Source organism: Saccopteryx bilineata, chromosome 5 (assembly GCF_036850765.1).
Source record: "Saccopteryx bilineata isolate mSacBil1 chromosome 5, mSacBil1_pri_phased_curated, whole genome shotgun sequence".
In the NCBI taxonomy this organism is placed as follows: domain Eukaryota; kingdom Metazoa; phylum Chordata; class Mammalia; order Chiroptera; family Emballonuridae; genus Saccopteryx; species Saccopteryx bilineata.
The window spans coordinates 136,874,679-136,892,661 of record NC_089494.1 but is presented as its reverse complement, the minus strand read 5'-3'; the positions used below and the strand labels follow the sequence as shown (position 1 = coordinate 136,892,661).

The 17,983-nt window shown below is 42.4% G+C and overlaps 1 protein-coding gene across 4 annotated transcripts in view; it reads right to left on the bottom strand.

The window, feature by feature from the left end:
• The window catches only part of ODAD2 (outer dynein arm docking complex subunit 2), a 225,820-nt gene that overhangs the window by 4,896 nt on the left and 202,941 nt on the right, over positions 1-17,983 (bottom strand). The gene's annotated exons all lie outside the window — the stretch shown is intronic.

Here is a 17,983-nt window from a genome sequence, read left to right as displayed (position 1 = left end):
CCCACTATATCTTCTTTGCACTCCATTCAACCAGTTGTCATATTCTTGTGATTCAACTGCCTACAGTTATCAGTCATATGTCTCTCTACTGCTCTCTGTTGCTTCTATTCTGACATTCCCCATGCCAGTAAAGCTTACAACAGCTTTTCGCCATCAGCATTTTCTCTCTTGCCCCCCTGGAATTGACCATTCACCCCTCCTGCTTCCAGGCTAATTTCCTAAATTGTGAACTTCACCAACAAGGGACAAAATTCTAGAGAAAGAAAGAAGAGACATAGTCATTCTTCTGAGATACAAAATAAATAAATATTTTCTTCTGAGTAAAAGAAAAGAGGCCATTTGAGGAAGATCATGCCTTGAAAGTTTTACATTATTAATGTAATTAAACAAGAAGGCCTTGGTAGGCTATGTAAGCAAACCAAAATCGAAACCAGAGTTGGTGGGCTAACCTGAGAGAACGAAACCTAAGGACAACCAACTACCAACAGCCAACAGCCTTTTCCAAACAGGGCAACCGCAAGGGGTAGTCAGTCAAATGACTTCCATACTGTGCCTCTGGGTCTTCTCTGCAAAAACCTTCCTCCCTCCTGTTGGAGGGTTTTAAAGAAGTTTAACAGGGCATGCTTTTGCTCACTGTTTTCAAGAGAGAGTGAAGCTAGGGTTAAAATGAATTTCAGTTGCTACTTGGTTGCCAGGCTTTTGTGTCTGACTGCATTTCCATGTCACGACTGGACCATGACGTAGCTTGGCTTCATACAGGTTTGAATCTCATAAACCCAGTGCCCAGAACAAAGTAAGCACTCCATAAATGCTGTTCATCATCATGGTGATTATTTCAGCAGTTCTGAGGTTAGATTCTGGCATGTGTTGCCTGGAGCCCAGCCTGTTAGTTTAGGAGGAATGAGGAAGCAGGAATTTTGGCCCTTAGGTCAGCCTAGCCCATCAGCACTTGCTCCAGGCCCCACCTCATTTCTGGTTGACCTCCATGGGTACCAACGACCCAGGTTTCACTCGGCATCTGCCATTGCCACTACCACCAAGCACAGTTCCCTGGGAAAGCAGCCGCTTGGCCTGATGTCTGCCAAAAAGCCTGAATTTTGTTCATACTCCTTAATATCTGGTGTTGTTCTGTGGTCCCTTCTGGCTTTCCAAGAGTCACTTGCATTTATTCTCAAACCCTTGATGCCAGTTACATCATTTCATGCTACACAAATCTGTGAACTGTGAGTGTGAAAGACACTAGTCACAGCATTTGGCTTGCTGCTGGCATCTAGGTGTTTCAGAGAGAGCCTGCAGTGTGCTGGCTATTTCAGGAGGCAGTGAGACAAGGGCCGCTGAGCATCTACTGTTCATTCATGATGATGTTAGCGCACAATGTTTAATCAATGCAGGACCCTTTTTATGACTACTCTGTAAATGACTTTTTCTTTTTTTATCTACTTGTCCTGAAGGCATTAAGAGGACTACTACTCTTTGGGATATAAATTTTGCCTAAGTTTCTTGCATGAACCATGAGGCTTCATTCTATATCCTATATGGTAAGGAGTGAATGTTTGTAGCCTAAAAGTTTGACCAGTGGAGCCAAGCAGTCTAGTACTTTAAAGTTCTAAAGTAGGGGTCCCCAAACTACGGCCTGTGGGCCGCATGCGGCCCCCTGAGGCCATTTACCCAGCCCCCTACTGCACTTCTGGAAGGGGCACCTCTTTCATTGGTGGTCAGTGAGAGGAGCACTGTATGTGGTGGCCCTCCAATGGTCTGAGGGACAGTGAACTGGCCCCTTGTGTGAAAAGTTTGGGGACTCCTGTTCTAAAGTATAGGCAGGGGGGAAATTTTTAAAATAACAGATAAAAGGAGAAAATAGGGCATAGAAAGGTACATATGGTAGGTAGTAAGAGTTGCTTCCTTAATCACTGGCATCGGGCCCACAGGTTATCAAAGGTTTAACGTGAAATGCTTTTATTAGCTACCGAGTTTACTACATACCAGGCACTGTGATCTATTCTTCACTGGTTAATTTATCCTGTTTTGCCCATTTTCCCTAGCCAGAAACATTCTCAACCAAGGGTACAGTGTTAGAAGTGTAGACTGTTTGTGTGCTCAAGGATTTTATTTATTTATTTTAGAGAGAAGAGAGAAAAAGAGTGAGAGAGAGAAGGGGGGAGGAGTAGGAAGCATCAACTCCCATATGTGCCCTGACCAGGGCAGCCAGGGCCTCGAACCGGTGACCTCAGCATTCTAGGTGGCCGCTTTATCCACTGCGCCACCACAGGTCAGGCCTGCATTTTATTTTGTAGTCAATGAATGTTACTCATTGCTCAGTTATACACAGAAAGACTAGGTACCTAATGCTGTTTTACAGATTGAATAAGGCATACTACTTTCCCAAACCAACATCCAAACGGCAGGTAGTATAGTATGCATCTTGGTTTAGATTAGGCTAAGGAATATATTCCTCTGTTTTCCTTAAGAGCTTCACACAACAAATTAGAGGTCTCAGAGGAATACTTTAAAACCAATACACACATTGCACAACAGAAATTGAGTGCAGAACCCTGTGGTAGATGGGTAGCTGAACAAGCAAAGAGCAGCACACGTTTTCAGATCACTCACACATACATAGTGCAAGGTGAAGATTGTAATATTTTGCAATAGTTACTTAAAAGGGCTACTTTTCCTAGGAAAGTGAGGTACAAGTGATTGTGGAATCAGTGCACACTGTCTTGGTATATTTTTTGATCTGTAGACTTTTTCCAACTAAGAAAACACTCTTACTATTGGGGGGGCACCACCTCAGATTTCACTTTTTGAAGTATTTTTTTCTTTCAAAAACTTTCCTTTTTTAAATCCTCTCTCTCCTGTAACTGCACCCAAGGACTTTAACTTTATTGGGAGTTTTATATACACACTGGAGGAAAATTGGCCCCTTGCTTTAAAACTTAATTGCGTAGGACACTTTAAGACATCAAACACATAACTCTTTACAGCGTTGGCATGGAGGAAGACACGGGAGGGGAGGGGTGTAGAGCTTGGCCCACGCACTGGGCTCACTGACCTATTCCTCCAGGGTCACAGGCTCAGATCTCCCCGCACAGCCCTCAGGATGTCTGGCAACCTGTGACTGACGTCCCCTGGAAGGGGAACCAGCTAGCACGGGGAACGCTCTCTGCAGTCAACTTTTACTTTTATATCTAACAGTTTATGACCGTATGTAATATTTCAGTTGTATGAAAACTATGGGCCAATTTGAGCACTAACAGATTTCCCTGTGGTTTGACTCGACATCATCTGGGTGAACTCAGACTGGGAATAAAAGTTGCAAATGGCTGTCCGGCTGTCTAGCTGTCCCCCGGAGGCTGGTCCCGGGCGCAGAGGCAGTGGGAACTGAGCGGTGGACTTTCTTTCACGTTCTGACCTTGAGCTTTGGTGATTATAATACATTCATATGACAGCTCACCAGAGCCATAGGCCTCTGAATACAGTTTATGTTTGCTGGTTGGGGCAACCCCATTTATTGTTTGGCCAGTGAAGTAACTCAGGGGTCTTGCCTCTCCGTGGTATCTGCCTTTGGTGACAGGAGGGCCTGACATGTTTGTGTGACCGGAGGTCCACATCTGCGGTGCTTGGAGGGGGTTCTGCTTATTCAGCGAATGCCCTGTGTGGGTTTCTGCTCACATTTGAGTACATTTCTCCTCTGCTCTTCCCTCCTTGTTGTCTTTTCACGAGCCTTCCACTAGAGAGCTTCTGTGCCCACAGACTCACGCGCTGGCTGTCGGGGCTCCAGCACTGAGTGGTAGACATGGAATGTATAATAGGGCCCTAACAACCTCTTTCAAAAGAATGCTGGAAATGGAGAGTGATCTAATGATGAAGGGACTCTGCTCTGGACTCCACGTAAGAGGGAAAGGAAGCAGGAAGTCTGCACACCCTGGCGGATGCCCATAGTGTCACCTGGAATAGCTTCAAGTTGCTTATAAACTCACTGTATTTGTTAAGTTCTCAGAACGAGACCTGGCCACAGTAACTGCTTTCTAGTTGTTGCCTTATTGCTCCAGCAAAAACACACCTCAGGCACTGTACACTAAACCTGGTGCTAGTAACAAGTGACAAGTGCCAAACTGGGGGCAGTGTTGACTGGCATGATTGACCCTCTCAGGAAGAAGTCAGGCTGCTGCTACTTCGGGGAGGCTGGGAGTCATGCGGGTGGGCACCCCCAGATAGGGAATGCCAAGAGGCCCTGAGGGAAGCTCAGCAGGACTGGATCTGAGTCCCTGTCAGGTTCTGCTGCTGTGATAGGTTCCCAGGGCCCTTCTGGAGAAATGAGTGAGCCTCCAGAGACAGGGCTCAGAGCAGTCTGGGCCTCACGCAGGCTGTGCTATGCGCTGGGCACTGCAGGCCCTATAGAAATGCAGTAGCAAGAACAGACTGATTTATGTTTTCTGCTTTTGGTTTCACTATGACTTTCCTCTGGTTCTTTTTTTTTTTTTTTTGACAGAGACAGAGAGAGAGTCAGAGAGAGGGATAGACAGGGACAGACAGACAAGAATAAAGAAATGAGAAGCATCAATCGTTAGTTTCTCATTGCGCATTGCGACACCTTAGTTGTTCATTGATTGCTCTCTCATATGTGCCTTGACCGCGGGCTTTCAGCAGACTGAGTAACCCCTTGCTCAAGCCAGTGACCTTGGGTCTAAGCTGGTGAGCTTTGCTCAAACCAGATGAAGCCGTGCTCAAGCTTGTGACCTCGGGGTGTCAAACCTGGGTCCTCGGCATCCCAGTCCAACACTCTATCCACTGCGCCACTGCCTGGTCAGGCTCCTCTGGTTCTTAGTAGCAGGTCAGAGAATATTTCTGTGGGGTAAAATGGTCTAGGATATAGAGCAGTCAGGAACTTTATCAATATGTAGTCAAGACAAGATGAAGTCAAGCAGGTGCTTGAATAATGTCATTGTGCTATAATGTTGATGAGGTGCTGTAGGAACTTACCGTATTTCCCCATGTATAAGACACATACTTTTTTGAAAAATTTGGGGTCTAAAAACTGGATGTGTCTTATACAGTGGTTGTAGATTTCTTTACGCTTGCATTCCCTGCTTTTTCGCACTTGTTTTTGCACTCATTGTTTCACACTTGTTACCAGTACAATCGTCCCTCACCATATCGCAGTTCACTTTTCGTGGTCTCACTGTACCACAGATTTTTAAATTGTATATATCTAATTTTGTATCACATATTTTTCACTATATCATGGGATTTTATATAGGTTTAAGAGTGTAGAAAGTGTTTAAGAGCATAGGAAGTGTTTATAAGAGTGTGGAAAAGGTTAATAACAGTGTGGGAAAGGTTTATAAGAGTGTGGGGAGGGTTTATACAGCCTTAAAATATATATAAATAATAAAATAAATATAAGGTCACTACTTTGCGGATTTTCGCCTATTGTGGGGGGTTCTAGAACCTAACCCCTGTGATAGACGAGGGACCACTGTATATTACAGTAGGATATGTTTTGCCATGTTCTGCCCAGAAATGGCTCAGCAAAGATTTTCATGTAGTGCTGAATTCAAGTTAAAAGGGATCCAGCTTGCAAAACTGAATGGAAATCGTGCTGCTGAATGTAAGTTGGGTCCTCCTCCAACTGAGAAATCAACCTGAGACTGGCTACGGGAAGAAGAAACCCTACTGAAAACGCCACCGCAGAAGAAGGCCATTATAGACAAGCCTGCAAAATGGCCTGATTTAGAGAGGGAATTGAAGATATGGATTGAAGAGCAAAGGGCAATTGGAATTCCTGTGTCCACAAAGATGGTTCAGCATGAGGCAAGAAGAATTACTGATGAAAAAGAAGTCAAAGATCTCAAAGGAGGACACAGTTGGTGCTTCAGGTTCATGAAACAGAATGGACTAAGCATGTGTACATGTACCAGACTTGCCCAAAAGATGCTTGAAAGCTATGAGCAGAAGGTCCTTGAATTTCATCATTTTGTCATTCAATGTCCAAAGACACATCAGTTTGAATTGGGACAGATTGCAAATATAGACGAAGTCCTCCTTCAATTTGACATCCCAAGTAACAGAACTGTTGATAAGAAGGGGGTGAAAACTGTAACTGTGAAGACAAGTGGACATGAAAAGAGCCATTATACAGTTGTTCTAGCTTGTTGTGCCGACGGAACCAAGCTGCCCTCTATGCTGATTTTCAAACATAAAACAATGCCAAAAGAAGACATTCCTCAAGGAGTGATTGTCCACGTTCATGATAAGGGTTGGATGGGTCAGGATGGGATGAAGATCTGGTTTGAGAAAGTCTGGAGAAGGAGACCAGGTGGGCTGTTACACAAACCTTCCCTATTGGTGCTTGATCAGTTCAGAGCACATGTAACAAAAAACACAAAGAAGATTGCTGCAGAGTGAAGAACAAAACTTGCCATCATACCTGGAGGCTTGACATCCCAGCTCCAACCACTTGATGTCAGTATTAACAAACCCTTCAAAGCTGCCATGAGAGACAAATGGAAACAATGGATGAAGTCTTCCAGGGACAATTTGACACTGGAAGGAAGAGTGAAGAAACCAACTATAGGAGAAGTTTGTACCTGAGTGAAAAGATCCTGGGATAATTTCAAGCTTGAGATCATTGTCAAGTCATTTAAGAAGTGTGGCATTTCAAATGCCATAGATGGAACTAAGAATGAGGCAATATATTAAGACAGTGATTCGTCATCAGACACAGATGAGGACAAGCTGATGAATGAGAGTTTTGACAGTGATGAGGAATTTTAGGAATTTTATGATGAATAAAAATTGAGTTCAATGACTTTATGTAATACATTTTTTTTCAAATTTGGGCCCAAAAATTAAGGTGCGTCTTATATATGGGGATACAGTAATTCTTATATCAACTAACTAATTAAAGTTGGTTTTGTTATATGTTTTTTTACTTAAAGTCTCAGAACCTATCATTGATAAGTGAGGACTGTGTGGTGTGTGTGTATAACAGAGTGGAATTAGGTAGATTTTTTAAAAATTTTATTTATTTATTTATTTTTTACAGAGACAGAGAGTGAGTCAGAGAGAGAGGGATAGACAGGGACAGACAGACAGGAATGGAGAGAGATGAGAAGCATCAATCATTAGTTTTTCATTGTACATTGCAACACCTTATTTGTTCATTGATTGCTTTCTCATATGTACCCTGACCGTGGGCCTCCAGCAGACTGAGCAACCCCTTGCTGGAGCCAGCGACATTGGGTTCAAGCTGGTGGGTTCTTGCTCAAACCAGATGAGCCCACGCTCAAGCTGGCAACCTCAGGGTCTCGAACCTGGGTCCTCAGCATCCCAGTCCGACGTTCTATCCACTGCGCCACCGCCTGGTCAGGTGGAACTAGGTAGATTTAATTGTGATGTCTCCAAAATATAAGTTCCCAGCTTTGACCTGAACTCACCTGACTGCCTGTCTAACATCTCCCCTTGGATATAAAAATGCACTTCAGCTTTCACATTGACAGAGCTGGACTTCTGATCCTCCTGTGCAAAACCTGCTTTTCCCACAGGCTCCCGATCTCAGCCAAGGCCAACTCATCTTTTCAGTTCTTGGGCCAAAACCTTTTCATTTCAGTAGACTTGACTTCTCTCTTTCTCTCACAGCCCTTATCCAAGCCATAAATGAAACCTGTTGGCTCTACCTTCAAAATGCACCCAGAATCTGAACTTGTCTCATAACTTCCACTGCTATGTCTAAGTCACTATCATTTCTTGCCTGAATTTCATGATCAGGCAAGTTTCTGATATGCAGGAAGACTGAAGCTGATATTGAAGGTACAGCCTGGAGAAAGCAAAATCACCTAGACTGGGAATTCAGGAGAATCTTTCTTTTTAAGAAGAAAAGGCAGAGAAGAGAAAAGAACAGTGAAGTGATCCACTGGGAAAATGGAAGCCTAGTTCAGAAACATGGCACTTTTTTCCCTCTTCTTTTCCAAGTAAGAGAAGGGAAGATAGAGAGACAGACTCCCACATGCGCCCCAAGGGGATCCACTCAGAAACCCCCTTCTGGCGCTGATGCTCTGCCAGCTCAGGCCATGCTCGCAACCAAGCTATTTTTAGTGCACAAGGAAGAAGCTCCACAGAGCCATCCTCAGCACCCAGGGCTGATGTGCTCGAACCAATCCAGCCATGGCTACAATGGCTACAGGAGGGGAGGAGAGAGAGAGAGAGAGAGAGAGAGAGAGAGAGAGAGAGAGAGAGAGAGAAGAGGGGAAGCAGTGGAAAAGTAGGTGGTTGCTTCTCTTGTGTGTCCTGACCAGGAACCTGGGACATCCACATGCCGGGTCAACACTCTACCACTGAGCCAACTAGCCAGGGCCAATATGGCACTTTTTTTTTTATACATTTTATTTATTTATTTTTAGAGAGAGAAATAGCGTGAGAGAGAGGAAAGAGATAGAGAACAGGGGAAGGAGCAGGAAGCATTGACATATGTAATACATGACCAGAAAGTTGTTACCATTGCTGTAATGCAGAGTACCTTCCATTATTGCAACCTTTGGGGTTTTTTTTGTTTGTTTTACACAATGACCTTTTAAGAGTGTTCTTGTTTTGATTTTGTTTGACTGATGTTTTCATGGGGGTAGAAGTCAGTGAAGAGGGCAAGAAGAAAGGGTTGAGTTCCAAGTCTAGGCCAGCTCCATGTAAGATAGGAATGACATGTTTACAAGAGCGAGATGATATACAACCCAAAGCAAATGATCAGAAGCCAGAGGTGACTATGATAATATATAGAACCCTTCCACCCATCATTAGATTTTGCCTGCTGGGCATAGAGAGCAAAGGGGGTTCCAGCCACTATTTCCTACATGATAAAAGGAATGGCGGCCATAGCTAACAGCTGAGCTACTGAGTATGTTTTTTTGGTAATGCAAATAAAACTGTGACTTAAAAGGACATCTCCTATCAAAATACAACACAACAAAAAGCAGTCTGACCCAGACAATAATAACTTCTCTGTTAGCCACAGACCTTGACCTCCTCAATCCCATCAACTTTCACTTCTACAATTAATCAGCCATTCTCATGGTTATAACTGAACCTTATTAATACTGTTCCACCTCTACCTTTAATTGCCCTCTATCAGAAATTCCAGGATGCTTACTAGACTTATTATGGTGATCATTTCATAATATATATAAAAATCTAATTATGTCCTATAACTGAAATCAGTACACCATATTTTTTGCTCCATAAGACACATCTGATCATAAAACATACCTAAGGTTTTAAGGAGAAAAATAAGGAAAAAAATATTCTGAACCAAATGGTGTGTTAAAATATAATAAAATACTGTATTTTTCACTCCATAAGATGTAGAGGCATTTCCCCCTCCACTTTTGAGGGAAAAAAGTATGTCTTATGAAGCGAAAAATACAGTAATGTTATATGTCAATTATAACTCAATTTAAAAGAATTCCAGGTCCTGAAAGAGACAGAACGAGATTACCTATATTCACCTGCTCTGGGGCTCAGCCTCCATGACACCTTCTGTCAGAGGGCTAGCTCCCTCTCTATCATTCTTCTGTCATAGCAATATTTCAGAATGAATCTAGACATTAGTCAGACTTCTGAATCCAGCTCAACCATGCTCATGAGCTATCATTTCAGCTGGCCCTAAGTTGTGCCTGGCAATCCATCTATGAGTGTCTCTCATTGACTTTCAGTCTCCTCAGCAGCTATTTAAAACCTTCTCTATTACCCTCAAACTGCCCACCGCTGCAGCTCTCTCGCTCTCCACAGGCCTGCACCACCCACTGGATGGGAAATAGAACTGCTCAGCTCTTTGCCATTGCCCTCACAGATTGCCACTGCATGTGTACCCATCCTTCAGTCCCTGCCATCTGTCTCACATAGCGGGTGTCTCTCCTTCAGGCTAAACATGGTTCCTTGCCATGGGCTCTGCATTCACCTGCCTTCCTGACTCCTCTGGACATTCACTTCATCATTATCCACACTCCTTCCAGAATCTTCACTACCTCCCCTCTCATCCTGCTCTTGCTAGTTAGCATTTACACATGCTCAAGTCACTATTCTTAGACACAAGAACGAAAGACAAGAGTGAAAACCAACCAAACTGCCCTTCCCTTTCCTCCCAGCTGTCATCTCCATTTTCCCTTCTTGGCCAGAATTTTTTTAAAGAGCAGTCCCCACCTGCTGCCTCAATTTCTTTACCTCCTTTTCAAAGGTATCAGGCATCGCTTTGGAACAAATGCAGTGGGCACTTCGGTTCTTGTCTTACTATTCCCTTGCCTTCTTCAGAATAGCACTTCCCTCATTTGTTTGGATATTTCCTCTTTAATATTCGAATTGCTTCTTTTGTGGAACCCTCTCTTTGCCCATCACAGCTGGGCTCAGAATATCATGGTGTGGCCTTCAGCCCGCTTGGTGTTTATTTTCTTTTCTCTATACACCCTCAAAGAGAAATGTCATCCACTCTTATTATTTCATGAAACACGGCCCTCAAATCTGTATCTTCAAGACTTCCTATACTATCAAGCTATGTATGTGCAATATCATAAAAATATATCACATCCCACTTTGCATTTTCCAAGATGTTCAAAGACAATATGTCCGAAATAAACTCTTTCTCATATGGGACCAACTGATTCTCCTGCTCAAAATATCTCAATGGCTTCCCAGTGCCCCTAGCATAAAACTCGAGTTCCCAATGGGGTTCTCAGCAGGCTGCAGTTGATATTTTCCCTTCTGTTCATCTTTAGTTTCTAAATTTTTTTTAGTGAACATATACTACTTACATTGCTGAAAAAGTTCTAACAAGTGGATTGGCCAGAAAGAAGTAAGGCCTAAAAGGGAGATGAGTCATCAAAAAGGTACAAAGAGGACCAGAAGGCTGTGGGACCACAGAAAAAAAGAAAGGGTGACACTTTAAGGAAACAATGAGGTCAACATTATAATATGCTGTCAACATTATAATATTCCTTGGAGAGATGATATAGTTTGAGGACTGAAAAGAGCCCCTTGGATTTGGACATTAGGAAACCCTGGAGATTACTAATAATTTAACCTCTTAAATTTTGAAGGTGAAAGGTGACATGTTGCTGTGGGACACAAACTTAGGGTGTTTTCTGCCTATAATCTCGGTTTTCTTTTTAATATTGAAACAAGTTCTTGTGTTTGATTAACAGCCCCACTTCATAAAGACAGTTTTACAATGGATTATTTACATAGAAAAAATTTTAAACAATAAAAGATATGTATTATTTATCAAAGAAAACAATTACCTTTACTTATTTAAAGTTGTCCATGGAAGAATTTTGTTTTGGTTTGCAACTTTTGTCTTGGTAGTGCTAAGAATTTGTAAAAGTCTGATGTAAGATTGTAAACATTAAATCTTATCAAGCTAAGAAAAAATGTTAAATTGCTTACAGAAGAATAAGTCTACACCACGAATTATCTAAATATGGATATATTAAAAGGGATAAAAATTCCCAGAGCATTCTTCAACATTAGAATCAGTCTAAATTCTTAGTGTTTTATTATTTGAATTTATATTTATCTCCAAACACTGGCACATTATTAGAATGAATTCAAAACCAAAGACATGTTAAGATTTAAAATACCTTATTGGATATAGAATTTATCCCCCATGAGAGTAAAAGCGAAAAGATATCCAGAAAAGATCAAGCCAACAAATTGAAAAGGGTTGGGAAAAATCCTTTAGTGAAACTACTTTCCCAATTTTATTTTTATTTCTTTTCAGTTTTCCAAAGCAGATTCATATGGAAAAAATAAAGCACAAGGCTGGAGAAAAGAGGCACAATTTTTCTTCTTCAATGTCAACGAAATAGCTTTCCCTGCTCCTACTAAATTGGAACTAAAATCATAAGATGAAAATAAATAACTAATTCCTTGGGAAATAATCATATGTGAAAGATGCTTTTGGCGGCGTAATTGCTTTTCTTAAACTCCAGTTGACTTCAGCCCATTCTCAGGGCCTCCCTGCCCTTCCTTTCACGGCACCCTGTTGGTGATCGGTGCACTTGGAAAACCTGTCTCATCATTTGCTACCTATTTGGTAAATGTTTTCCTTCTCTATACAATTTTTTGGAAGAAATAAGTCAAATGTGATCATGCTTTCTTAATTTCTCTTTTAAAAACCTATGTCTAACATCCAAGATCTTTTAAGTTGGAACCTAAAAAATATTATAAAATTTCCCAAAGTAAAGTTTCTGCCAACTCTGAAAAAAAAATTAATAACTCCCTAACAGTTTTTCATATATAACTAAATTACCAATTTCAGGTTTTGTTTTGTTTTTACTCAAATTATATAAAATGATACTTCTTAATGTCATCTATGTAAAAACTTCAACATTCAGTGAAAGAAAATGAACAGATTTTAGAACAGAATGATTTTTCTTCCTTTTCTGGCAAAGACCATGTTCATTTCCATTTCCGATCCCATCTCACCTGACCTTGGACAAGTGGGCTGTTCAGTACAGCAGGGCTGTTTCTAAGCATGGGATCTAGGCCAGTGATTTTTTTTTAATGTTTTTTTTTTTCCAGCAGTGGAACTCTGTTTATTTTTCTCCCAAACAAAACCTTAACTTCTCCATGAAACTCACATATACAGAAGCATGCACATGCAGGATGGGGGCAAAAGGAGGTTCGCGGGTGTGAATACGCAAGACACAAAGTTTATACTTGCATTATTCTTTATTAATTATTGCATAATTTTCTATATGAACAACTGTAACCCTACCTTTACCCCACTCTGTGTTTGATAAAATGGGACACGTGATGAGAAAGCAGGACATGGGGTCCCAGAACTATGACTGTTCTTTCTCATTCCCCTGAAAACCCTCCAGGTACTTCTCCAATTCCGTGATGCACAACAAGCCACCTGTACTCATAATAAGAGGAAGGCTAACCTTTTCTCACTTCTTTATTCCTAAATTTTGTTTCTCCCTCCAGAACACCCCTCCCCTGCTGCTTATCCCTCAACTAGCAATGCTGGCCAGCTCCTACCACGTTCCCCCACATAGACCTACCCAGTCTGCACGAGCTCTTCCAACAGCTGCCCCCACCACTCGCTGCACCGCAATCCTGAACACTCTCCTGCCCCTGGCTCTGCGTCTCAGCTAGACATTTGGGAGAACATAGTTTAAACATAGGCCTGTTGAGTTTTAAAAGAGTGATAACCTTGCTTACGTACACACCCCAGATTTTAAAAATTTGTTTACAGATTGTAAAGAAGATAATTTTAGGCCAAATCTTTGGTTTATAAAATTTCAAATTATATTCCCAAGTGATACATCTTAGGTACAAGAAATGAAATAGTTCTGCTTAGGAAGGTCTTTTGCCCCCCCCCCTAAAATGACATATGTAGAAGACATATGCTTCTGTCTTACACTGACTGGTCTCAGTTTCCTCTAAGAAGACTAGACTGAATCATACCCTTAAGCTTGTTCCAGGACCAATCCAGAGTTCCTGATTGGACATTTTACTGAAGTAAAATTGGACATTTTACTGAAGATTAATCCTTTCACTATTAATCTTCCTTTAAAATCAATTTAGATCTGGTGCTAACATAGCTTATTTGTGCCAATACTTATTTTGGGTTAATCTTGATTTTTTCGATGCATTACTTACACTTTTGGCAAGATTTTCCTTTTAAATCTTTCTCTCTCTCTCTCTCTAGTATACCTTTTTGGGTATTACAAGCAGGCGGGCAAGTCTTTGTTTCCTTTGCTCAGTCAAGTAAAGAGGTTGCTGATGACCTGCCAGATGGTGGGAAAGGCACTATGAGGACAGCACAGTCCAGCCCGCAGATTGCATGTGTACTAGGTGCGGAGTGAAGCACAGGACAGCCGGTGACCCCAAGAAACAACCCTCCCTGGCCTCCCACTGGAGGGCCCAGGAGATGGAGCTAGAGGGCTGCCCCACTCTTTAGCTCAGGGGTCGGGAAACTTTTTGGCTGAGAGAGCCATGAACGCCACATATTTTAAAATGTAATACCATGAGAACCATACAATGACCCATGTACGTTATGCATTATTCAATAAAAATTTGGTGTTATCCTGGAGGACAGCTGTGATTGACTCTAGCCACCCACAACCATGAACATGAGCGGTGAGAAATGAATGGAGAGGGAAAAAGATGGCAGCGGAGTAGGCGGATGCACAGACGCCCAGCTCTCACCAGCAAACTGGAATACAAATCAATTTAGGAAAAATCAGCATGAAAAACCAACTCTGAACTGCAAGAACAGCTCTCAAAAACCAAGAAGCAAAGAAGAAGCCACAACAATCCTGGTAGGGAGCGCCTGAATCTCCTCTGCTTACAGGAATGGAGGGGGGGGGGTGAGGCTGAGAGCCCAGAGGGGATCTCACACAGGGAAAAGAGCAGAAACTACTGCTCACAGCCACTTGCCTGGCAACCAGGGAGCGAGGTGTGTTGAAAAGACCAGCTTATCTCCCAAGTGAAAAGGACAGGGAGAGGGACAGACTGTGAGGGGCTAAGGAATGCAGGAAACGAACTAAAAAAGCTGACTCAACCATGCTGGTGGCGGCCATAGCTGGGGGAGGGACTGAACCTTTCACAAAACAGAGCTGAAGTGCTTCCGGATCAGAGATCTCTGGACATCTATCCAGCTCCAATCAGCACAACAAGACACAGCTGAAAACAAGAAGTGGGGAGGAGGGGCAGTAACTCAGGTCTCCATGGAGATCTGAGATACACCTCCCCCTACTGAAGCTGAGAAAACACCCTGCACCCAGTGAGATTAGCTGGCTAAAGAGGCCTTCAGAGTCTCAGGTTACACCCATCGCATTCCTGGATACAGTTTCAAGGAAGCCCCCTGCTGAGATCAGTAAACAAGACTATCAACTGTTAAGAAAACAAACAGGGGCCCTGGCCGGTTGGCTCAGTGGTAGAGCGTCGGCCTAGCGTGCGGAGGACCCGGGTTCGATTCCCGGCCAGGGCACATAGGAGAAGCGCCCATTTGCTTCTCCACCCCTCCGCCGCGCCTTCCTCTCTATCTCTCTCTTCCCCTCCCGCAGCCAAGGCTCCATTGGAGCAAAGATGGCCCGGGCGCTGGGGATGGCTCTGTGGCCTCTGCCCCAGGCGCTAGAGTGGCTCTGGTCACAACATGGCGACACCCAGGAGGGTCGCAACATGGCGACGCCCAGGATGGGCAGAGCATCGCCCCCTGGTGGGCAGAGCGTCGCCCCCTGGTGAGCATGCCGGGTGGATCCCGGTTGGGCGCATGCGGGAGTCTGTCTGACTGTCTCTCCCTGTTTCCAGCTTCAGAAAAATACCAAAAAAAAAAAAAAAGAAAACAAACAAATCAAGACTTCAAAGCTGCCCAAATCTGAAAGTGGATTAAAGATAACAGCTGATACCAACCCAAGAAGACCTAGAAATAACACAACTGAAAAATGCAGGCAGAAAACACCAAGCCTAGACTCAACCAACTCTACATATAAAACACCCAAAAACAGATGATGAGAAGACAAAGAAGTGCAATCCAAATGAAACCACAAGAGACACCTTCAAGAGATGAACTGAGTGATATGGAAATAATCAAACTTCCAGATGCGGAGTTCAAAACAATGATTGTAAGGATGCTTAGGGATCTTAGAACAACAATGGATGGTCATTATGAACACCTAAATAAAGAAATAGCAAGTATAAAAAAGAATTAGTCGGGGCCCTGGCCGGTTGGCTCAGCGGTAGAGCGTCGGCCTGGCGTGCAGGGGATCCGGGTTCGATTCCCGGCCAGGGCACATAGGAGAAGCGCCCATTTGCTTCTCCACCCCCCTCCTTCCTCTCTGTCTCTCTCTTCCCCTCCTGCAGCCAAGGCTCCATTGGAGCAAAGATGGCCCGGGTGCTGGGGATGGCTCCTTGGCCTCTGCCCCAGACGCTAGAGTGGCTCTGGTCGCGGCCGAGCGACACCCTGGAGGGGCAGAGCATCACCCACTGGTGGGCAGAGTGTCGCCCTTGGTGGGCATGCCAGGTGGATCCCTGTCAGGCGCATGCGGGAGTCTGTCTGACTGTCTCTCCTGGTATCCAACTTCAGAAAAAATACAAAAAGAAAAGAAAAAAAAGAATCAGTCGGAGATGACAAATACAATATCAGAAATAAAGACCACAATGGAAGGAATTAAAAACAGGATAGATAGAGCAGAGGATTGAATCAGCAAGTTAGAGGACAACTGGAATGGAGGCATGAAAGCAGAGAAGAAAAGAGAAAAGAGACTCAAAAAGTCAGAGGAAACTCTTAGAGAGCTCTGTGACAACATGAAGAGAAATAACATCCACATCATAAAAGTTCCTGAAGGAGAAGAAAAAGAACAAGGGATAGAGACTTTGTTCAATCATATCATAGCTGAAAACATCCCTAAATTAATGCAAGAGAAACTCTCACGAGTCCAAGAAGCACAGAGGACTCCATTAAAGAGAAACCCAAAGAAACCTACACCAAGACACATCATAATTAAAATACCAAAGCTAAGCGGTAAAGAGAAAATATTAAAAGCTGCAAGAGAAAAAAAGTTATCACCTACAAAGGAGCCCCCATAAGGATGATATCAGACTTCTCAACAGAAACACTTGAGGCCAGAAGGGAATGGCAAGAAATATTCAAAGTAATGCAGAACAAGAACCTACAACCAAGACGACTTTATCCAGCAAGGCTATTGTTTAAAATCAAAGGAGAAATAAAAAGCTTCCCAGACAAAAAACAACTCAAGGAATTCATTACAACCAAACCAATGCTGCAGGAAATGTTAAAGGGCATGGTGTAAACAGATCAAAGTGGGAAAAGAATATAGCAAAAAAAGAATACACCTTTAAAGAAAAAAATGGCAATAAACAACTACATATCAATAATAACCTGAAATGTAAATGGATTAAATGATCCAATCAAAAGACATAGGGTAGATGCGTGGATAAGAAAACAGGACCCATACATATGTTGTCTACAAGAGACACACCTTAGAACAAAAGAAATACATAAATTGAAGGTAAAAGGATGGAAAAAAACATTTCATGCAAACGGAAATGAAAAAAAAGCTGGGGTAGCAATACTTATATTAGACAAAATGGACTTTAAAACAAAGGATATAGTAAGAGATAAAGAAGGCTACTACATAATGATAAAGGGAGTAATCCAACAGGAAGATATAACTATTATAAATATCTATGCACCTAATATAGGAGCACCCAAATATATAAAACAGACTTTGATGGATTTAAAGGGCGAGATCAACAGCAACACTATAAGAGTAGGGGATTTCAATACCCCACTAACATCACTAGATAGATCCTCAAGAAAGAAAATTAACAAAGAAACAGCAGACTTATTGGAAACACTAGATCAACTCGATTTAATAGATATCTTCAGAACCTTTCACCCTAAAGCAGCAGAATATACATTCTTTTCAAGTGCTCATGGTACATTCTCTAGGATAGACCACATGTTAGGGCACAAAAGTGCTCTCAACAAATTTAAGAAGACTGAAATCATATCAAGCACTTTCTCCGATCACAACGGCATGAAACTAGAAATGAATCACAACAGAAAAGCTCAAAAGTTCTCAAACACATGGAAACTAAATAGCAGGTTGTTAAATAATGAATGGATTAAGAATGAGATCAAAGAAGAAATAAAAAAATTCCTAGAAATGAATGACAATGAGCATACAACAACTCAAAATTTATGGGACACAGCGAAAGCAGTGCTGAGAGGGAAGTTTATAGCACTACAGGAACACTTTCAGAAGCTAGAAAAAGCTCAAATAAACAACTTAACCCTGCATCTAAAAGAATTAGAAAAAGAACAGCAAGTAAAGCCCAAATGTAGTAGAAGGAAGGAAATAATAAAGATCAGAGCAGAAATAAATGACATAGAGGCTAAAGAAACAATACAGAGGATCAATGAAACTAGGAGCTGGTTCTTTGAAAAGGTAAACAAGATTGATGA